This window comes from Pan troglodytes, chromosome X, assembly GCF_028858775.2.
Source record: "Pan troglodytes isolate AG18354 chromosome X, NHGRI_mPanTro3-v2.0_pri, whole genome shotgun sequence".
In the NCBI taxonomy this organism is placed as follows: domain Eukaryota; kingdom Metazoa; phylum Chordata; class Mammalia; order Primates; family Hominidae; genus Pan; species Pan troglodytes.
Genome location: NC_072421.2, coordinates 130,546,881 through 130,570,379, shown reverse-complemented (window position 1 = coordinate 130,570,379; position 23,499 = coordinate 130,546,881). Strand labels below are relative to the sequence as shown.

General features: G+C 43.0%; 1 protein-coding gene across 3 annotated transcripts in view; it reads left to right on the top strand.

Moving 5' to 3' along the window:
• The first annotated feature begins 14,492 nt into the window (after positions 1-14,492).
• Positions 14,493-23,499, top strand: part of USP26 (ubiquitin specific peptidase 26) — a 69,880-nt gene continuing 60,873 nt past the window's right edge. Inside the window, exons 1-3 of one of the 3 annotated variants that reach the window (XM_054676613.2) lie at positions 14,493-14,570; positions 16,529-16,627; positions 22,411-22,501. The gene's annotated coding sequence lies outside the window, so the exon portion shown is untranslated. Of the gene's footprint in view, positions 14,571-16,528; positions 16,628-16,737; positions 16,816-22,410; positions 22,502-23,499 lie in introns of those variants that run through there. The other 2 variants (XR_008542018.1, XM_016942967.2) reach the window with 2 other exon arrangements.

Below are 23,499 nucleotides of genomic sequence, written 5' to 3'. Positions count from 1 at the left end.
ACTGTAAACTAGTTCAACCATTGTGGAAGTCAGTGTGGTGATTCCTCAGGGATCCAGAACTAGAAATACCATTTGACCCAGCCATCCCATTACTGGGTATATACCCAAAGGATTATAAATCATGCTGCTATACAGACACATGCACACGTATGTTTATTGCGGTACTATTCACAATAGGAAAGACTTGGAACCAACCCAAATGTCCAACAACGATAGACTGGATTAAGAAAATGTGGCACATATACACCATGGAATACTATGCAGCCATAAAAAATGATGAGTTCATGTCCTTTGTAGGGACATGGATGAAGCTGGAAACCATCATTCTCAGCAAACTATCGCAAGGACAAAAAACCAACCATCGCATGTTCTCACTCATAGGTGGGAATTGAACAATGAGAACACTTGGACACAGGAAGGGGAACATCACACACCGGGGCCTGTTGTGGGGTGGGGGAAGGGGGGAGGGATAGCATTAGGAGATACACCTAATGTTAAATGACGAGTTAATGGGTGCAGCACACCAACATGGCACATGTATACATATGTAACAAACCTGCACGTTGTGCACATGTACCCTAAAACTTGAAGTATAATAATAAAAAAAAGATAAGAGAGCACAGAGTAGCTACCCCTACAGATATTTAAAAAAAAATAATGAATTCTATGGTAGTATACAGTAATGTCCTAGGCCCTAACATTCACTCACCTCTCACTCACTGACTCAAAGCAACCTCCGGTCCTGCAAGCTCCATTCATGGTAAGAGTCCTATTAGGGTGTACCCTTTTTAAAAAAATTTTTATAACATATTTCTGCTGTACTTTTTCTATGTTTAGATACACAGATACTTGCCATTGTGTTACAATTGCCTACAGTATTCGGTACAGTAACATGCTGTACAGATTTGTAACCTAGGAGCAAGAGGCTATACCGTCTATTTGTGTAAGTACATTCTGTGACATTTGCACATTGACAAAATCACCTAGTTATACATTTGTCAGAATGTATTCCTGTTGTGAAGTGACACATGGCCATAATTCTCTATAGAATGCCACGATGGTAGACAAGACATTCTATGAATCCCCAGATGGATGCTACTGGAAGAAGCATTATAGGAAAGGAAGACAAATTCATATACAGAGTACGTGTCCATTCCTGTGAGAATGAAACTCTTCCCCACCAATGATGAAAGACATCTAATGTAATCCATCTGCTGCCAGGTAGCTGGCTGGTCACCATAGAAAATGATGCTATATCGGAGACTCAATGTTGGTTTCTACTCTTGGTAGATTAGGTACTGAACTGTAGTATTATCCAAGCCAGCCTTGATAAGAGGACACCTATATTGTTGAGCCCATCCATAGCATCCATCCCTGTCACCATTGACTCTTATATTCGTGGGCCCATTGAGCAAACACTCAAGTGACTAGAGAAAGAAGCTGACTGCCATTCACAAAGTGTGTCATTTTGTTCACCTATTATTATGTCCTTTGATGGACATTCACATGGAACACAAATATCTTTATAGCTTGTACCAATTCAAAAAGATCTATCCCATACCTTTCCCCAGACTTCTTTGTCGCCTGTCTTCCAATCCTATTCCTTTCAAATCTCTAATCATTCAGCTAAACCCTTAGCAAATGCTTAAGAATCGCTGTAGGTTTGTACTTCTGGGCATCCTTCAGCTCTCAATTTTAAGATGATATAAGCATATCTTGCAGGCCCATTTGTAAACTAAGCTTAAGGTTTTTCCTGCCTCAGTCAGCTAACCACAAGGAATGCCCCAAGGACACTGTAGGCATGGATTGAGAGAGACAGGGCACTATAACAGGAATTGGTGTTTAAGGGGTTTGCCCATTTGCTCATGCAACTTATCTGTACCTTCTGGATCTGCCAAGCTGAGTCTATTATTGTGGTAGACAGAATTCTAAGATAGCCTTTGATATAGTTTGGATGTTTGTCCCCTCCAAATATCATGTTGAAATGTGATCCCCACAATGTTAGAGGTGGGACCTGGTGGAATGTGTTTGGGTCATGGGGGCAGTAGCTGGGGTTAGGTATGCACCCCCATTCCCAGCTAATTTTTAATATATATTTTTTAGAGACAGGGTCTTGCTATATTTCACAGGCTGGTCTTGAACTCCTGGCCTCAAGCAATCCTCCTACCTCAGCCTCCCAAATAGCTGGTATTACAGAAGTGAGAAACTTAACTTGGCTGCTATAATTCTTTTTCTCTGTTGCTGGATCCAGTTTGCTAGTACTTTGTTAAGGAATTTTGTACCCATATTAATAAGAGATATTGGTCTGCAGCATTGTTTTTGTTTTTGTTTTTGCATATCTTTGTCTGGTTTTAGTATCAGGATAATGTGGGCCCCATAAAATAAAATGAATCGGGAAGTGTTCCCTCCTTTTTTAATTTTTGAAGAATTTATGAAGAATTGTGTATTAGTCAGGGTTCTCTGGAGAAATAGAAACAATAGGGTACGTGTGGGTCTGTGTGTATAGTCACGTGTCACTTAATGACAGGGATACATTCTGAGAATTTTGTCATTGTGTGAACATCATAGAGTGTATTTACACAAACCTAGACGGTATAGCCTACTACACACCTAAGCTACATGGTATAGGCTATTGTTCCTAGGTTACAAATCTGTATAGCATGTTACTGTACTGAATTCTGTAGGCCAGCAGTCCCCAACCTTTTTGGCACCAGGGACCAGTTTTGTGAATGACAATTTTTCCACAGACAGGGAGGATGGTTTCAGGATGAAACTGTTACACCTCAGATCATCAGGCATTAGATTCTCATATGGAGTGTACGACTTAGATCCCTCGCATACACAGTTCACAATACAGTTCACACTCCTATGAGAATCTAATGCTGCCACTGATTACACAGGAGGTGGAGTTCAGGCAGTAACACTTGCTTGCCTGCTGCTCACCTCCTGCTGTGCAGCCTGGCTCCTAATAGGCCACAGACCAGTACCAGTCCATGGCCCTGGGATTGAAGACTCTTGCTCTAGGCGATTGTAACACAATGATAAATATTTGTGTAACTAAACATAGAAAAGATACAGTAAAAATATAATATTATAATCTTATGGGACCACCATTGCATACATGGTTGGTCATTGACCAAAACATAAATATAAATAAATTAAATAAAATATATTTATATTATAAATATATATTTATATATATATAGTGTGTGTATATATATCCATGTGTGTGTATATAGATATATATACACACATATATAAAGAGACCCACATGATAGTGTATATATATGAGTATATATTTGTGTGTATATATATATATATGAGTATATATTCATATATATGGAGAGACATATTTATTACAAGGTAATTATTATAAAATATTGGTTTACATTTACATGATTATAGAGGCTAAGGAGTCCCACAATCTGCCATCTGTAAGCTGGAGACCCAGGAAAGCCAGTGACATCATTTAAGGGTGTGAGAGCCAGAAAACTGATATTGTAGATTCCAGTCAGAGTCTGAAGGCCTTAGAACCAAGAGCACTAAGGGCAGGAGAAGACTAATTTCCCAATTCAGCCGTCAGAGTTCACTCAACTTTCCTTCACCTTTTTGTTCTATTGAGGTCCTCTATAGATTGGATGAGTTCACCCACACTGGGGAGGGCCATTTGCTTCCCTCAGTCTGCCAATTCAAGTGCTAATCTCTTCTGGAAACATCCTCACAGACACACCCAGAAATGTTGAACCAGCTATCTGGGCATCCTGTGGCCTAGTCAAGTTGACAGATTAAATTAACTGTGACAAATTGGTATTGTTCTTTGAATGTTTTATATAATTGATTGGTGAAGCCACCTGGCGGAGCCTTGTTTTGGGTATAGTTTTTTAAATTACTGATTTAGTCTTTTACCTTGATATAGGTTTGTTCATATGGTCTATTTCTCTCAAATTACTACTTTAGCTGCATCCCATCTCAAAGTATTTTCTCATTTCCCTTTTAATTTCTTCTTGGTCCATTAGGTGCTTGAGTGTGTTGTTTAATTTCCACTTATGAGTGAGTTTCTCAAATTTATACTTATTACTGATTTCTATTTTAATTGCAATTTCGTTGGAGATCATACTCTGTGTTCTAGAGATATTTGTTAGCACTAATTGGTTTATAGTGTTCTGCAAGTCTTCCATTGCTTTGTTGATCTTTTAAGTTGTTCCATTTATTATTGAAAGTGAGTTACTAAATTCTATAAATGTTACTGGTGAATTGTTTATCTCCTCAGTTCTGTCAGCTTTGTTTAATGTATTTTGTATTATATTTTTGTTTAATGTAATTACCATATATATTTATACTTATTATATCTTCCAGATAGATTGACCCTTTGCCATTATAAAATGTCTTTATCTCAATAACATTTTTTGTTTTAAAGTCTATTTTGTCTGATATTAGTATAACCACTCCAGCTTTCCCATGATTGTTATTTGCATGATACATCCTTTTCTATCCCTTTATTTTCAATTTCTTTATTTTGTTTAAAGTATATATTCTATAGACAGCATGTAGTTGGATCACATGTTTTTAAAATCCATTTGGACAATCCCTGTGTTTTGGTTGGATTGTTTTATCCATCCACAGATAGTAGTTTTTTTTGTTTTTTTTCTTATACAGGGTCTCACTTTGTTGCCCAGGCTGGAGTGCAGTGGCACGATCTCTGCTCACTGAAGCCTTGACCTCTGGGGCTCAAGTGACACTTTCACCTTCACCTCCCTAGTAGCTTGGACTACAGGTGTGTGACACCATGACCAGCTAATTTTTTTTTGTATTTGTAGAGACAGGGTTTTGCCATGTTGCCCAGGCTGGTCTTAAACGTCTGGGCTCAAGCGATCTGCCCTCCTTGGCCTCCCAAAATGCTGGGATTAAAGGTGTGTGCCATGGTGCTTAGCTAGTTTTCATATTTTATCCAAAATTTATAGTTATAATCAGCAGGAGGAAAAGGCTGTTAGGATCTCACACTGCTTTTGCAAAACTAGAATATGCTTGCCTATTTTGTGTTAGGTACAATTTATATATAATGAATGTACTAATCTTAAGAATATCATTTGCAAGCTTTTGACAAATCTATGCATCTGGGCAACCAAAACACAAATAAGAATATAGAATAATACTATCAACCAGAAACTCCCCATATATATGTATATGTATTTCCATTCAGCGTCTGCTCCAATTCCCCCAAACAACCCCAGTTGTAATTTATGACACCATAGTTTAGCCTTTTCTGTTCTAGAACTTATGTGGATATGATCATGATGGAAGCTGACGATTTTTTCCTATTGTTTATAGCTTTAGTCTACAATAATGTAGGATAAAAGGGAAAATTTTATTTTATTACAAATATGTGTTTGGATGCAGCCAACAAACATATGAAAAAAAGCTCATCATCACTGGTTATTAGAGAAATGCAAATCAAAACCACGATGAGGTAACATCTCACGCCAGTTAGAATGGTGATCATTAAAAAGTCAGGAAACAACAGATGCTGGAGAGGATGTGGAGAAATAGGAACACTTTACACTGTTGGGAGTGTAAATTAGTTCAACCATTGTGGAAAACAGTGTGGCAATTCCTCGAGGATCTAGAACCAGAAATACCATTTGACTCAGCAATCCCATTGCTGGGTATAAACCCAAAGGATGATAAATCATTCTACTATAAAGACACATGCACACGTTTGTTTATTGCAGCACTATTCACAATAGCAAAGACTGGGAACCAACCCAAATGTCCAACAATGATTGACTGGATAAAGAAAATGTGGCACATACACACCATGGAATACTATGAAGCCATAAAAAAGGATGAGTTCATGTCCTTTGCAGGGACATGGATAAAGCTAGAAACCATCATTCTCAGCAAACTAACAAAGGAACAGAAAACCAAACATTTGCATGTTCTCAATCATAAGTGGGAGTTGAACAATGAGAACACATGGACACAGGAAGGGGAACATCACACACTGGGGCCTGTTGGGGGGTGGGTGGCTAGAAGAGGGATAGCATTAGGAGAAATACCTAATATACATGATGGGTTGATGGGTGCAGCAAACCACCATGGCAGGTGTATACCTATGTAACAAAACTGCACATTCTGCATATGTATCCCAGAACTTATAGTATAATAAAATAAAATAAAATAATATAATATAAAATAAAAAAATACACATCTGTTTCTTAATACATTTTACTTTTCACAAATGAAACTTGATCAAATATCAAAATTTTACAAAAACATATTTTCTAAAGCAGGAAAATAGTCAAGTTACCAGGAATCTTTTATACTTAATTCACTTAAAAGTATTATACATTCTTTTATACAAAATTATTTTGCACTATTTTTTTCTTAAGCAAATTTGTCTGGAAACCTAGTGAGTAATTTTCTGCTGTTTGGTGCAAATTGTTATTTTTGATGCTAAATGTATGTGCACATATTTGATTTTAAATATTATAATTTATATTAATTAATTTAAATGTTATATTTGTTAACTAATATAACTTATATGAATGAATTTAAATCATATAAATTAATCAAATCTTTGCTATGTTTTTACTCGTTAAATGTATTCATTAATAATAAACATTTTAAATACATACTAAACATTTTTTAGACAAATATGGCATACAAACAGCTAAGTGGTGCAATGTTTAGGAAAAGGAGAAATATCCATGTGGAAAGGAATTAAAAGTATAAAAGCAGTTAGAAATTTAGATAGAGGTCTCCCTCTCCCGTCTCCCTCTCCCTCTCCCGTCTCCCTCTCCCTCTCCCATCTCCCTCTCCCTTTCCCGTCTCCCTCTCCCTCTCCCGTCTCTGTCTCCCTCTCCCTCTCCCTCTCCCTCTCCCTCTCCCTCTCCCTCTCCCTCTCCCTCTCCCTCTCCCGTCTCCCTCTCCCTCTCCTTTCCATGGTCTCCCTCTCATGCCGGGCCAAAGGTGGACTGTACTGCTGCCATCTCGGCTCGCTGCAGCCTCCCTGCCTGATTCTCCTGCCTCAGCCTGCCGAGTGCCTGCGATTCCAGGCGCGCGCCGCCACGCCTGACTGGTTTTCGTGTTTTTTTGATGGGGACGGGGTTTCGCTGTGTTGGCCGGACTGGTCTCCAGCTCCTAGCCGTGAGTGATCCGCCAGCCTCGGCCTCCCGAGGTGCCGGGATTGCAGACGGAGTCTCATTCACTCAGTGCTCAATGGTGCCCAGGCTGCAGTGCAGTGGCGTGATCTCGGCTCGCTATGGCCTCCACCTCCCAGCCGCCTGCCTTGGCCCCCCAAAGTGCCGAGATTGCAGCCTCTGCCCGGCCGCCACCCCGTCTGGGAAGTGAGGAGCGTCTCTGCCTGGCCGCCCATCGTCTGGGATGTGAGGAGCCCCTCTGCCTGGCTGCCCAGTCTGGAAAGTGAGGAGCATCTCTGCCCGGCCACCATCCCACCTGGGAAGTGAGGAGCGCCTCGTCCCGGCCACCATCCCATCTAGGAAGTGAGGAGCGTCTCTGCCCGGCAGCCCATCGTCTGAGATGTGGGGAGCGCCTCTGCCCCGCCGCCCCGTCTGGGATGTGAGGAGTGCCTCGGCCCGGCCGCGACCCCGTCTGGGAGGTGAGGAGCGTCTCTGCCCGGCCGCCCCGTCTGAGAAGTGAGGAGCCCCTCCGCCTGGCTGCCACCCCGTCTGGGAAGTGAGGAGCATCTCCGCCCGGCAGCCACCCCGTCTGGGAGGGAGGTGGGGGTCAGCCCCCCGCCCGGCCAGCCGCCCCGTCCGGGAGGGAGGTGGGGGGCTCAGCCCCCCGCCCGGCCAGCTGCCCCGTCCAGGAGGTGAGGGGCGCCTCTGCCCGGCCGCCCCTACTGGGAAGTGAGGAGCCCCTCTGCCCAGCCAGGAGCCCCTCTGCCCAGCCAGCCGTCCCGTCCGGGAGGGAGGTGGGGGGGTCAGTCCCCCGCCCGGCCAGCCGCTCCGTCCGGGAGGGAGGTGGGGGGGGTCAGCCCCCCGCCTGGCCAGCCACCCCGTCCAGGAGGGAGGTGGGGGGCTCAGCCCCCCGCCTGGCCAGCTGCTCCGTCCGGGAGGGAGGTGGTGGGGGGGTCAGTGCCCCCTCCCGGCCAGCCGCCCCATCCGGGAGGGAGGTGGGGGGGTCAGCCCCCCGCCTGGCCAGCCACCGGGTCTGGGAGCTGAGGGGCGCCTCTGCCCGGCCGCCCCTACTGGGAAGTGAGGAGCCCCTCTGCCCAGCCAGGAGCCCCTCTGCCCAGCCAGCCGCCCCGTCCGGGAGGGAGGTGGGGGGGGGGGTCAGCCCCCCCGCCCGGCCAGCCGCCCCGTCCGGGAGGGAGGTGGGGGGCTCAGCCCCCCGTCCGGCCAGCCGCCCCGTCCGGGAGGTGAGGGGCGCCTCTGCCCGGCCGCCCCTACTGGGAAGTGAGGAGCCCCTCTGCCCGGCCAGCCGCCCCGTCCGGGAGGGAGGTGGGGGGCTCAGCCCCCCGCCCGGCCAGCCGCTCCATCCGGGAGGGAGGTGGGGGGGTCAGCCCCCCGCCCGGCCAGCCGCCCCGTCCGGGAGGGAGGTGGGGGACTCAGCCCCACGCCCGGCCAGCCGCCCCGTCCTGGAGGGAGGTGGGGGCGTCAGCCCCACGCCCGGCCAGCCGCCCCGTCCGGGAGGGAGATGGGGGGGTCAGCCCCCTGCCTGGCCAGCCACCCGGTCCGGGAGCTGAGGGGCGCCTCGGCCCGGCCACCCCTACTGGGAAGTGAGGAGCCCCTCTGCCCGGCCACCACCCCGTCTGGGAGGTGTACCCAACAGCTCATTGAGAATGGGCCATGATGACGATGGCGGTTTTCTGGAGTAGAAAGGGGGGCAAGGTGGGGAAAAGATTGAGAAATCGGATGGTTGCCGTGTCTGTGTAGAAAGAAGTAGACATGGGAGACTTTTCATTTTGTTCTGTACTAAGAAAAATTCTTCTGCCTTGGGATCCTGTTGATCTATGACCTTACCCCCAACCCTGTGCTCTCTGAAACATGTGCTGTGTCCACTCAGGGTTAAATGGATTAAGGGCGGTGCAAGATGTGCTTTGTTAAACAGATGCTTGAAGGCAGCATGCTCGTTAAGAGTCATCACCACTCCCTAATCTCAAGTACCCAGGGACACAAACACTCTGCCTAGGAAAACCAGAGACCTTTGTTCACTTGTTTGTCTGCTGACCTTCCCTCCACTAGTGTCCTATGACCCTGCCAAATCCCCCTCTGTGAGAAACACCCAAGAATGATCAATAAAAATAAAATAAAATTAAAATAAATAAATAAATAATACATAATATTAATATTTCACAGCTTAAAAAAAAAGAAATTTAGATAGAAAAATGCAGAAAATTATCATGTCTTTAACATTATTAGAACAAAATAACTATCAAATTCAGAGTTAAATAAAGAATCTTCTGTCAACAGTGAAGAAAAAAATGAAGGAAGGGAGATTTTAGAAATTTCGGAAACTATTGAACATAATTGTAAACAGATAAGTAAGATGATGCTATTTGAAATAAATTTGACCAGGCACGGTGGCTTATACCTGTAATCCAGAACTTTGGGAGGCCGAGGTGGGCGAATCGTTTGAGCCCAGGAATTTGAGACCAGCCTGGGCAACACGGTGAAACCCCATCTCTACAAAAAAATTTAAAAGCTAGAAAGGCGTGGTGGTGTGCATGTGTAGTCTCAGTTACTCGAGAGGCTGAAGTGGGAGGACCACCTGAGCTCGAGAGACTGAGGTTGCAGTGAGATAAGATCACACCACTGCACTCCAGCCTGGGCGACAGAGTAAGATGGTCTCAAAAAAAAAAAAAAAAAAAAAGAACGAAAGAAATTTTTGAAATCCTCTATTATGACCACCAGTTTCTGATAAAGTAAAAATGAATTTAATAGAACATGTACTCACTTGAGAACAGACTTTGCAGTTTTAGAAAGTCTATTTAACATGACAGGCAAAAAATTTCACATGACTTTTTAAAAACTTAAAATGATGAGTTGAACATTGAGACTAGCTAATTTATTCCAAAAGGTCCTTGTCTTTATTTTGTTTTCCATAGGTATTTTTTAGCAGTGTTATAATAGAAAACAAAGTTGTAGAACTCTTATTATTTAAAATAGTTTGATTGTAGATTTTCTTGCATTTTCCTTATAGACAATTATGGTATCTGCGATTAATGGCAAAATTCTCTCATCATTTTCAATTTTCATCCCTTTTATTGGGGGTGGTCAATTCCATAGTGAGAACCTCCAATATAATGTTGACTATTAGTAGCCATAGAAGTTATCTTACTTCTATTTCTGCTTTTGGTGAGAACATTTATAAATTTTTGCCATTCATTCTGATATTTTTTAAAGGTTTTGTTATATATCCTTTATTGATTTAAGAACATTATTTTCTATTTCATGCTTGCTGAGACTTTTAAAAATATGTGAATGAGTTGACATTATCCAAAGCTTTTTCTGCAACTGTTGATAGGTGATATGGTTTTTATTCATTAATGTGTGCATCACTCAATGCCCTCACGAGCACCACATACCATTATCAGAAGATTAATTGGGCCAGGCATGGTGGCTCATGCCTGTAATCCCAGCACTTTGGGAGACCAAGGCAGGTGGATCACTTGAAGTCAGGAGTTCGAGACCAGCCTGGCCAACAAGGCGAAACCCGTCTCTACTAAAACACAAAAATTAGCCAGGCATGGTGGCACACGCCTGATATAAACTCAGGGTCTAGCAACTATTGGAATCTGTTACTACCAATGCCATAAAGGTACAAGAGGAGAGAATAGAGTTATTAGAATGAGGAAAATCTGCAGTTGTGAGAGATGGGCTTTTTTGCAGGCAGTGTAACTCTAGAGGGGGAATACAGACACTGCAATGACCTCTTTAATGTCCTCTCAAATTTCTTACCTCTGCTTCTCTGTGGTTTAACACAACTGGAAGACAAAAGACAAGGCAGACTGGATGATGTAGTAGTCCATAGAGGTCGGTCCTCAGGTAACATAGAACAAGATAGAGAAAGTAAAGAATGAATTTGGTTGGGTGAATGGAACATATGTAGCTCAGTGCTTTCATGTGGTGAACTATGATCAATTTTCCAAAGGTGAATTACACTTGCATTAGTGGGATAAGCAATACCTGCTTTATATACTGATGGGTTTGATTTAGTAATGTTATACGCAGGACTTCAGCATAAAATGTTTATAAGCCAATTTGGCCTGTAATATTTCTTCTCCTGTCATTTCCTGAGTTTGGCTATCAAGGTTATCCTAGCCTCATAAAATGTTGGGATTATTAATCAGTATTTCAAAAGCCAAGTTTTAATTTTAGAAGCATCTTAGCATATCTGTATAATTCTTTTCATCCCAGCCCATGGACAGTCACAGTAGGTTATTTTTAATCCCAACCTAGACTATGATTCCCACCCCAAACTTCAGCCAAATGATTCTGAAATTATCAGAATCACCTGGAGTTCTTGTTTAAAATGTAGATACCTGACCCCATCCACAAGATTCTGATTCAGAAGGGTTAAGGTGGAGTGAAAAGCCTGCATGGTTAAGAAGCCCTCCAAGTACATGTACATGAATATTCATGGCAGCACTAATCACAGTAGCCAAAAGGTGAATACAGTTCATATGTTCATAAATGGGTGAATGGATAAAGAAATTCTGGTATCAACATATAATCAATATTGTTTAGCCATAAAAAGGAATAAAGGACTGATACATGTTATAATATGAATAAACTTCAAAAACAGTATACTAAATGAAAAAGACTAAACACAAAAGGTCATGTGTGTGATTCCATTTATATGAAATGTCCAGAATAAGCAAACTCATAAAGATAAAAAGCAGATTGGTGGTTTACAGAGGCTAAGGGAAGGAGAATGTTATAAACAATGCTACTGAGATTCCTTCTGGGGTGGGCCAGATGTTTCAAGATTGTGTAGAGGTGGTGGTTACACATTGTAAATGTACTAAATACCACCGAATTGTTCACTTCAAAATGCTTAATTGTGTGTTATGTGAATTTCACCTCCATAACATAAAAAAGGCAGCTTCCCAACTGATTTGGATGGAATGGAAGACCATACTTTGGTCATTCAATCTAAATCATAAAACAATGGGCCTCCAAGGAATGAGGTCTGTAATCTTTGGTGTTCTTTCAACTTGAAGGATGCTGAAGAGTTAAGTAGAACTGAAGTAGCAGAAGATACCCCTCCCACTTCATCCCATTACTGTACACGTACACTTGTTTATTTCAGTCACTTTATCTTATTGGGAACACTCTTCTAGTTTCTTCTCTTAATGGTTTCTTCCTACCCATCCTCAAATGTGATTAACAACATAGGTTGAATTCCTGGCTCTGACCAATCCTGGGGGCTATTATACCTTACTTGGTTTACCAACTTTGTTGTTTGGCTTATTTACATTTTTTTTTTTTTTTTCAGATGGAGTCTGACTCTGTTACCCAGGCTGGAGTGCAGTGGTGTGATTGTGACTCACTGCAACCCCCGACGCCTGGGATCAAGTGATTCTTCTGTCTCAGCCTTCCGAGTAGCTGCGACTACAAGTGTGTGCCACCACGCCTAGGTAGTTTTTGTATTTTTAGTAAAGACGGGGATTCACCATATTGTTCAGGCTGGGCACAAACACCTGACCTCAGATGATCCACCCGCCTTGGCCTCCAAAAGGGCTGGGATTACAGGCATGAGTCACAATGCTTGGTAAATAGTATACTTCAATATGTTTAATAGCATACTTAAACAGTCTAGAGGGCCTTGGATTTAAGACAGTTTGGGTCCCTTAGCTGAATTTGGTCACAGTGTTGTGTTTTACCTTCCAAAGTGATGACTCTAATATTTTATTTGTTTAAATATTGCTTTTGGTCCCCTCATGTATGCTGTCTAAAGTTTTGTGGTGGTTTTCACTTAAAAATAAGGAAATACATGCCACGGTTGGTTGAGCAGGTGCAGGGACAGCACAGTGGCTGTCAGGAAACTGATTTTGCATTTTATCTTATATTTTGCAGTGCTTTTTTTCTTTTCTTTTCTTTTCTTTTTTTCTTTTTCTTCGGACAGACTCTCACTCTGTCGCCGAGGCTGGAGTGCAGTGGAGCTATCTCGGCTCACTGCAACCTCTGCTTCTGGGATTCAAGAGATTCTCCTTCCTCAGCCTCCCGAGTAGCTGGGATCAGAGGAACGCGCCACCACGCGTGGCTAATTTTTTTCCTCCTTTTAGTAGAGATGCGGTTTCACCATGTTGGCCAGGCTGGCCTCAGACTCCTGACCTCAGGTGATCCACCTGCTCGGCCTGCCAAAGTGCTGGGATTACAGGCGTGAGTCACCACGCCCAGCCCTACCAAGTTTACTTTCAACTGTAGTCTAAATTTATAATTCTCTGACCAGTCAGGAGACAGGTATGGGCTAGGTTATTTTTTTGCACTGGATTTTGCAGAATTTCTGCAACCTAACAAATGCAAACATCCCAGTACAAATCTGGGTCCTTCTCGCCACATCCAGCCCGGTGCTAACTGATGCCAGTGCTGACAGCACTCCCTTGCACCCCAATTCTAATGTTTTCCCGTATTCCCCACCTGATAGCAGCAAGAGAGGGCCTGTTAAGAGAGGGAAAGGATCAGTGAATGCATCATGGAGGCGGCTGTGTTTGAGCTGGGACCTAATTGGTGGACAGAGATGGGGGGAAAGGAAATTCTAGTAGGAGGCTGATTACTCTTAAATAGTGGTCTACGACACAGACATTGGTGCTAGAGGGTCATGGATTCAAACGCTAGTATGGCCGTTTCCTAGTTCTACTCGTGATCCCCTTCCTCAGTCCTCTTATCACCCCACATCCATTCTCCCAGTCGTATAAACTCTCTCCTAACTGCTTATGCTCACTTAGTTTAATGCCCATTCTGTTTAACTCGCCTGCAATGGCGGCACCATCCCCAATTTAATGCCCTTACTTCCTATGCACAATTGTTAGGTGTACAGCTATTTAGGCTCATTTTTCACTGTAGATCCCCGTCCTGGCATCACGCCCGTTCCTTTTTCCCAAAGGTAAATGCTGAGGAGTGGGTTTCAATTCCCTGCTACGAATTGAGTCTCATCCCAACGGTAGAAATGGCTGGGAAGATCTTTCCCGTACAAGGCAATAATATGCAAAAAATGTAACAGCGGTTGGCGCGTTATTTGAATTCATTGCGGGAACCACGCAGAAAGTCTCGTGGGAGTTACTTTGTGATAGTTTTTTCCTTCCGTTCCCCACAGTTCCTGCCACTGCACGTGCAACACCTCCAAGCAATAATCCTTCCCACCAATCAGGAGCAAAGGCCCGGGGTGTGGACGGAGTTTCCTGTTATAGAGAAGGTGGGAGTAGACAGTATCCCGGTCAATTGTTTCAGTCACAACCAATCAGGATCTTTGAGGGTGGAGCCATACACTGGCAATAAAAGAAGCCTGCCCCTGTGGCGGGGCCCATTTTGTTTTCGATCGTTAAGTGGGCATGTGGTGGAGCGTTGGTGTGTCAGGGGTGTCGACTTCTTCCACAAACTATTGTAAGATTAATTTGCTTTCCATTCGAAATAGTTACTGATAGTTAGATATTTGTAGTGTGCTTTTTATATGTGACTATATGAAATGCAATAGTATACTTTTTCTTTTCTTTTTATTTTATTATTATTATTTTTTTGAGATGGAGTCTCATTTTGTCATCCAGGCTGTAATGCAGTGGCACGATCTCGGCTCACTGCAACCTCCGCCTCCTGGATTTAAGCAATTCTTCTGCCTCGTCCTCCCGAGTAACTGGGATTACAGGCGCCTGCCACGACGCCTGGCTAGTTTTTGTATTTTTAGTAGAGACGGGGATTCACCATATTGTTCAGGCTAGGCTCCAACACCTGACTTCAGGTGATCCACCCGCCTCGGCCTCCCAAAGTGCTGGGATTATAGACATGAGCCTCCAAGTGCAGCAAATACTATACTTTAATATGTTTAATAGCATGCTTAAATAGTCTAGAGGGCTTTGGATTTAAGACAATTTGGGTCCCTTAGCTGAATTTGGTCACAGTGTTGTGTTTTACCTTCCAAAGTGATGACTCTAATATTTTATTTGTTTAAATATTGCTTTTGGTCCCCTCATGTATGCTGTCTAAAGTTTTGTGGTGGTTTTCACTTAAAAATAAGGAAATACATGCCACGGTTGGTTGAGCAGGTGCAGGGACAGCACAGTGGCTGTCAGGAAACTGATTTTGCATTTTATCTTATATTTTGCAGTGCTTTTTTTCTTTTCTTTTCTTTTCTTTTTTTCTTTTTCTTCGGACAGACTCTCACTCTGTCGCCGAGGCTGGAGTGCAGTGGAGCTATCTCGGCTCACTGCAACCTCTGCTTCTGGGATTCAAGAGATTCTCCTTCCTCAGCCTCCCGAGTAGCTGGGATCAGAGGAACGCGCCACCACGCGTGGCTAATTTTTTTCCTCCTTTTAGTAGAGATGCGGTTTCACCATGTTGGCCAGGCTGGCCTCAGACTCCTGACCTCAGGTGATCCACCTGCTCGGCCTGCCAAAGTGCTGGGATTACAGGCGTGAGTCACCACGCCCAGCCCTACCAAGTTTACTTTCAACTGTAGTCTAAATTTATAATTCTCTGACCAGTCAGGAGACAGGTATGGGCTAGGTTATTTTTTTGCACTGGATTTTGCAGAATTTCTGCAACCTAACAAATGCAAACATCCCAGTACAAATCTGGGTCCTTCTCGCCACATCCAGCCCGGTGCTAACTGATGCCAGTGCTGACAGCACTCCCTTGCACCCCAATTCTAATGTTTTCCCGTATTCCCCACCTGATAGCAGCAAGAGAGGGCCTGTTAAGAGAGGGAAAGGATCAGTGAATGCATCATGGAGGCGGCTGTGTTTGAGCTGGGACCTAATTGGTGGACAGAGATGGGGGGAAAGGAAATTCTAGTAGGAGGCTGATTACTCTTAAATAGTGGTCTACGACACAGACATTGGTGCTAGAGGGTCATGGATTCAAACGCTAGTATGGCCGTTTCCTAGTTCTACTCGTGATCCCCTTCCTCAGTCCTCTTATCACCCCACATCCATTCTCCCAGTCGTATAAACTCTCTCCTAACTGCTTATGCTCACTTAGTTTAATGCCCATTCTGTTTAACTCGCCTGCAATGGCGGCACCATCCCCAATTTAATGCCCTTACTTCCTATGCACAATTGTTAGGTGTACAGCTATTTAGGCTCATTTTTCACTGTAGATCCCCGTCCTGGCATCACGCCCGTTCCTTTTTCCCAAAGGTAAATGCTGAGGGGTGGGTTTCAATTCTCTGCTACGAATTGAGTCTCATCCCAACGGTAGAAATGGCTGGGAAGATCTTTCCCGTACAAGGCAATAATATGCAAAAAATGTAACAGCGGTTGGCACGTTATTTGAATTCATTGCGGGAACCACGCAGAAAGTCTCGTGGGAGTTACTTTGTGATAGTTTTTTCCTTCCGTTCCCCACAGTTCCTGCCACTGCACGCGCAACACCTCCAAGCAATAATCCTTCCCACCAATCAGGAGCAAAGGCCCGGGGTGTGGACGGAGTTTCCTGTTATAGAGAAGGTGGGAGTAGACAGTATCCCGGTCAATTGTTTCAGTCACAACCAATCAGGATCTTTGAGGGTGGAGCCATACACTGGCAATAAAAGAAGCCTGCCCCTGTGGCGGGGCCCATTTTGTTTTCGATCGTTAAGTGGGCATGTGGTGGAGCGTTGGTGTGTCAGGGGTGTCGACTTCTTCCACAAACTATTGTAAGATCAATTTGCTTTTCATTTGTAATAGTTATTAAGAGTTAGATATTTGTAGTGTGCTTTCTATATGTGGCTATATGAAATGTAGTAGTATACTTTTTATTTTCTTTTCGTTTTTCTGTTTTTGTTTTTTTTGAGACGGAGTCTCATTCTGTCATCCAGGCTGTAGTGCAGTGGCATGATCTCGGCCCATTGCAACCTCCGCCTCCTGGGTTTAAGCGATTCTCCTGCTTCATCCTCCTGAGTAACTGGGATTACAGGCGCCTGCCACGACGCCTGGCTAGTTTTTGTATTTTTAGTAGAGACAGAGATTCACCATATTTCTCAGGCTGAGCTCCAACACCTGACCTCAGGTGGTCCACCCGCCTCAGTGTCCCAAACTGCTGGGATTACAGGCGTGAGTCACCACGCCTGGCCTCTCTTTCTGTTACTTTGGACCTGGAAAGAATCAGCTTCCCATTGGGAGGGATTGTGCACGGTATTAGGACAGTTAAGGGCCATTAGCTGCTGCGATGTTGTTTGTATTTCTTTCTTTTAAAAATGTAATATTTGTGGTTATCTTTTGGAGTCGGTTCTTTCATCCACTCACTTTCAAATAAAAGAAAAGTTTTCTGGTATTTAAAACTTGAAAATGTTGTCTGGTCAGTGCAGGAATTGTTCATTGACAACTTCAGATAGCCTCCTGTTGGTCATTCGCTATTTTGCATTTTTATACAGTATAGTTGTGAATTTAATTGTATTCCACGAAGAGTGCTTCTCATATTTGTCATTCATTTGCCTTTAAAAATTTGGTCTTAATTGCAGTTGATGTTTTACAAACAATATGGATGCTCTGCCTCTCTAGCTGTGGTGGCTAGTGTTTGTAATCCCAGTGCTTTGGGAGGTGGGAAGGAGGCTTGAGTCCAGGAGTTAGAGACCAGCCTGAGCAGCAGAGGGAGACCTCATTTCTACAAAAAAAAAAAAAAAAAAAAAAAAAAAAAAAATTAGGCCGGGCGCAGTGGCTCATGCCTGTAATCCCAGCACTTTGGGAGGCTGAAGTGAGTGGATCTCCTGAGGTCAGGAGTTCGAGACTAGCCTGGTCAACACGGTGAAACCCCGTCTCTACTAAAAATATGAAAATCAGCCAGGCGTGGTGATACGTGCCTGTAATCCCATCTACTGGGGAGGGTGAGGCAAGAGAATCACTTGAAACCAGGAGGCGAAGGTTGCAGTGAGCCGAAATTGTGCCACTGCACTCTAGCCTGGGCGACACAGTGAGACTACATCTCAAAATAAATAAATAGCCAGATGTAGTGTCCCCGAGTAGTCTTGGCCACGTATGAGGACCTCTTTAGCCCAGGAGGACGAGGCTGAAGTGAGCTGCCTCTGTGCCACTGTACTGCAGCCTAGGCGACAGAGCGAGACCCTGTCTCTTAAAAAAATATTGTTGGCATTGGAAACTTCATAGGTTTCTTATGAAAGGTTTTGTACAAGTTTCAGTTTGCAGTAGAGGAAATTAACTGTCGATTGAGTGCATTTTATAACAGAACAGCCTATTTGGTATAATTTTATTTGTCCAAATTCTGGCCTTGTTTCCTCTTCATTAATTTCCTTATAAAATAAAAGTTTTGGAGTAATCTTGATTTACAAATGCACAATTTAATCATCTGGCTGTGTCCTTAATGTTTTGCACCAGTGACTGCACTTAAGTGTCTTATCATCGGCTGCCATTTAATGGAATTTGGAATTTTATTTTACAGAGGAATTCTGTGTTAGGTAGCATTTTATTCCATTAAATGTGGGTCCTAGTCCTTTTCATAAATTTTGTGTGAAAAAAGTTTTGTATTATCTTCAATTTACAAATAACGAAAAGAATTTTCTAATTGAAAGAATGTTTTGTGGCATTTTCTTTCTTTTCTTTTCTTTTCTTTCCTTTTCTTTCTTTTTTTTTTTTTTTTTTTTTTTTTTGACAAGAGTCTTGTTCTGTCGCCCAGGCTGGAGCGCAGTGGCACGATCCCAGCTCACTGCAACGTCTGCCTCCCAGGTTCAAGTGATTCTGTTGCCTCAGCCTCCCATGTAGCTGGGATTACAGGTGCCCGCCCCTATGCCCAGCTAATTTTTCTATGTTTAGTAGAGACGGGGTTTCACCAAGTTGGCCAGACTGGTCTTGAACTCCTTACCTCAGGTGATCCACCCTCCTCGGCTTTCCAAAGTGCTGGGATTACAGGCGTGTGCCACTGTGCCCAGCCCGTTTGTGGTATTTTTAATGTAAAAATGCACACATTGCTAATTTGCCTGAGAGCTTGTTTTAGAACACCAAATTGTCACAAGTGCCAATCACCAGCCACTGCAGAAAGTTTTTTGGGATATCATATCCTGAAACAATTGTGTGTTGAGGTTCAATGTATTCAATTCTGCTCGAGTTTTTTGCATACATTTCCTTTAAAAGACGGAGGTATTTCAGTGTGTAAATGAGGAAATTAACTGTAACGTCGAATGTTTACTTTCTGGCAGTGAACAGCCATTGGAAGTCATGTTGCCTCATCTGAATTTTATTGTACAGTATAGTTGTGTGTTTAATATAATGGTATTTATACATTTTGGCATAGGTCCTCTTTCCAAGGTGTTCCTTCCCAGAAAAAAAAAAAAAAAGTTTTCTATTTAAGAATAAGGAGGACAGAAGTTGTCTAGGGCCAGGTTAGGAGAGAAAATGGAAGTAGATCCTTCTAGATCCTTCTGGATCTTCTGCTCGCTTCCTGGCTGGCATGCACCAACCCTGTCCCTTAGCCACGCAGTGTGCCACAGTGCTACAAGTAACACTTAAAAGGCAGCCGTTTTAAATTGGCAGCACTGGCTTCTTTACATTCCTACTGCCATTTTGTGACTCCTATTGTGTATTCAGTGGGATAATTAAAATTAAAGGAAAACTTTAGTCTCTCTCAAAAACTTGAGCATAATCACTGAGAAACAAGATTTTTGCTTTGAGGATAAAGTGTAAGTATTTTTTTAAATGGTGCTGATTGAATTTACTTATTAGTCTTTGGCCTGGTTTACTCTTTTTTTTTTTTTTTTTTTTGAGACAGGGTCTGGCTTTGTTACCCAGGATGGAGTGCAGTGGTGTGATCACGGCACTCTACAGCCTCGACCTCCTGGGCTCAAGTGATCCTTCCACCTCAGCCTCCTGAGTAGCTGGGACTGAAGGCATATGCCAACCCGCCTGGCTAATTTTTGTATTTTTTATAGAGACGGGATTTTGCCATGTTGCCCAGGCTGATCTCCAACTCCTGGGTTTAAGTGATCCACCCCCCTTGGCCTTCCAAAGTGCTCAGATTATAGACGTGAGCCACTGCACCTGGCTTATATTTCTTTTTTGACATTATCTGTTAAATAATGCTATGAGAGTTGAGGATTTTTTTTTTTTCTTTTTTGGACACAGAGTCTCACTCTGTCGCCTAGGCTAGAGTGCAGTGGTGCCATCGTGGTTCACTGCAGCCTTGACTTCTGGGCTCAAGCAATCCTTCCACCTCAGCCTCCTGAGTAGCTGAGACTATAGGCATGTGCCACCATGCCTGGCTAATTTTTCTTCCTCCTCAATAGACTTTAAGCTTCATGGGGGCAAGAACTTTTTTCTTCCGTGCTGTAAACGTGGTGTCTCTAATAGTGCCTGATACATAGCAGGCACTCAAGTAATATTTGTTGAATGATTTAATCTAGTAATTTTTCTGGATACTGATTAAAATGTTTATTTAATTTTACTTTTTGTTTTTTTGAGAGAGAGAGGTTTCACTCTGTCACCCAGGCTGGAGTGCAGTGGCAGTAATCTTAGCTCACTGCAACCTCTGCCTTCCTGGGCTCAAGTGATCCCCCCACCTCATCCTCCCAAGTAGCTGGTAGCTGGGATGTGCACGCCGCAATGCATGGTTTGTTGTCATTGTTGTTGTTTTGTTTTGTTTTTCTTTTTGTTTTTGAGAGATGGGGTTTTGCCATGTTGCCCAGGCTGGTCTCCAACTCCTGGGCTCAAGACATTCACCTGCCTCAACCTCCCAAGTGTTGAGATTACAGGCGTGAGCCACTGTGCCTGGCCTAGCCTGGTTTATTCTTGATTTGGATTTGAATTATATATATTATCTAGCATCTGAATGACTTATTAGTACCTTTATTGGTAGAAAGTTGGTGTTTTCCAAATATCCTTCTAGATTGAATTTAGAAACCTGAAAAATCAGTTGTTGGTAAGAATGAAAGTTACCTCTGCCTTTGCTAATATAAGGTGCCAAGATTTCAGGAATTAAGATATTAACTAGCCTCATAGATCCTGACTTTTTGAGCAGAGCCCTAGATCTTAAATAATAATCTAACCCTAGAATTTAGAATTTAGATCCAGGTATTAGGCCGAAGGCACTTTTCTTATGTCCACTTCGCCCATAGAATCCTAGAGGGGATATTTTCCAAAGAGCATACCCACAAAAGCCAATATTAGCAACTGTAAACTTTTGTGGATTATTTCTTTGAAGATCTATTCTCAGTGTCAGATGGCACCAACATTATTTAATGGTTGCAATTATTCGTGAAATTATCCTAAATGATACTAGCTTCCTTCTGATGTCCATGGTTTTCTAACTTACTGTGTTACTAATTACTGACACGAATACACCATGAGAATGCTATTGTATAACCTGGTGAACAACTCAAACCTCCGATTTCAAAAATTTGTTATCTGTGATCCTGTATGAGTCTTTTTCACCATGGTAATGAATACAATCAACTGACATCTTTGAGACTCCCCTTTCTAGAAGTTGAGATCTTGCCTATTAGCTTAATATATAATTCCCCTATAATGTTTGATTAAAGCAAGATGAACTATAGTTTATTTTGAAGGGACAATCAAGCCTCTGAAGCAATAGTCTTGTCTGATCTTGTAACCACAAGATTAATGCAGTTCCTATCATATTATGTTTCACCCTGCATGATTGGGTACCTTGATCCAACCAACCATTTTCAGAAGTTTCTCTGAATAAGTGGAAAAGGAAGTGTTCCCCAGCCATCCACCAAAATGAGTTCCAAGTTATGTAATTTTCCTGCAGTGGTGCTGGGCTGTCCATCCACAGGCAAGTCTCTTGGCAGATTCATACAGTCACCATCTCCTTCAGAACCTGTGATGGAAAAGTCCAGTACCAGTGAGCCTATGGGTCTGTAATGTGAAAAAGATGGAATTGGAATCAATTGTCAAGATCACCTAGACAAGTTCAGGGTGTCCTTACATTGTGTGAGGTGACTAGTGTCTTATGAAGGGCAGCCCCCTCCTCCTGTCCCCTGTGCATCATTAATGATGGTATTGAAACCCCTTCCTAGAGTTCTAGAGATAGGGACTACCAACAGTGGTAGTCACTCTTCCTAAGTACTGCTGACTCCATGATACTGACTCTGTTTCTACAACCTGTTCCTTTCATTAGACAGGGGCATATTTTTCTACTTCTTAATTGTGTTCCTCATGTACACTGTGGGTGCCACTGTTACAGAGACATTGACAAACTTAGACTGTTCTGATTTCAAATAAACCTGATTTTGACTTTTTAACACCAAAGTTCTGATCTTTATTTCTATTTTTTGGAAAACCAGTAAGAGACAGCAGCAGGAGGGACTGGACTGGATTGTAGAAAACTTCAAGAGTTAAGGAGTGCAGAGTGCTGCTCAGGTGCCTTTGTTTCAGGTATGAGAATATGGGTCTGAAGGTAATTTGAAAGCCAGCCTTATATATACAAAGAGGGAAAAGATAGGTCCTGAGGACCAAGTAGGTGTCAGGGAATGGTAGTCTGCCAGCCTGCTCCACTTGTGACATTTATTTGCTAGGGTTCCTGAAGGTATACGCCAGCAATTAAAGTAATATGTAGGTTATTACTCCTTCAGATGTTTACTGTTCCATACATTGTTGTCCATTTCCTTGCTCTGCAGACATTGCTGGTATGACAAGGTTCCAGTTTCTGAGTCTGAAAGACACTGGGCTCATTTTCACTCTAAGGCAGTAGTCTGGCAGCTCAGCTGGTTTCTAACATAGTATTTTCACACTTTGTGACACTGTTAAAAATTGTCAATGAATTCAGGCATTGGAAGCTGGGGACAAAGATTTGGGGTTTGCATGCTAAGGCTCCCTAAGCCTTGTGTTTCCTGTCTTGTTACACAAAAGAAGTACAGTGGGATGAATGAATTTGGGTAAATAGATCATGACAAAAAGTGCTAATGTTATTTGGGTTATGTTGAATGCTCCCATATAATAAATGCTCTCCCTTGTGCCTGTCCGGGTCATAGTCTCTGTTCTATATAGCAGCCAACCACAAGGGTTGATTGGTAAGCATTCCTGCATCTGTGCTGTTCCCCCTAGATTGCTATCTGATATGTTTGTTTCAAACATGTGGAGATCCTGTGTCTGAACTTGATTTCACCATTGCTGTCAATTTTCAGGCAAGGTATACAGTAACTGGGTCAAAATTCCTTTCTGATGAATGATAGAATTTCATATCAATTTGGGATTCAAGCTTTCAGTACATGGGAATACCAAACCTTAGAGTGGGGATCTTCTAACCAAAGTTTACACTTCTGGAGTTGTTGCCTGCTATGGCATATGTTCTGGAATGTGGTCTTTCCCTGTAGCCATTTAACAGTAAGCCTTATGATTTGTACTTATTAATAACATCTGTAGAGTAAATGCCT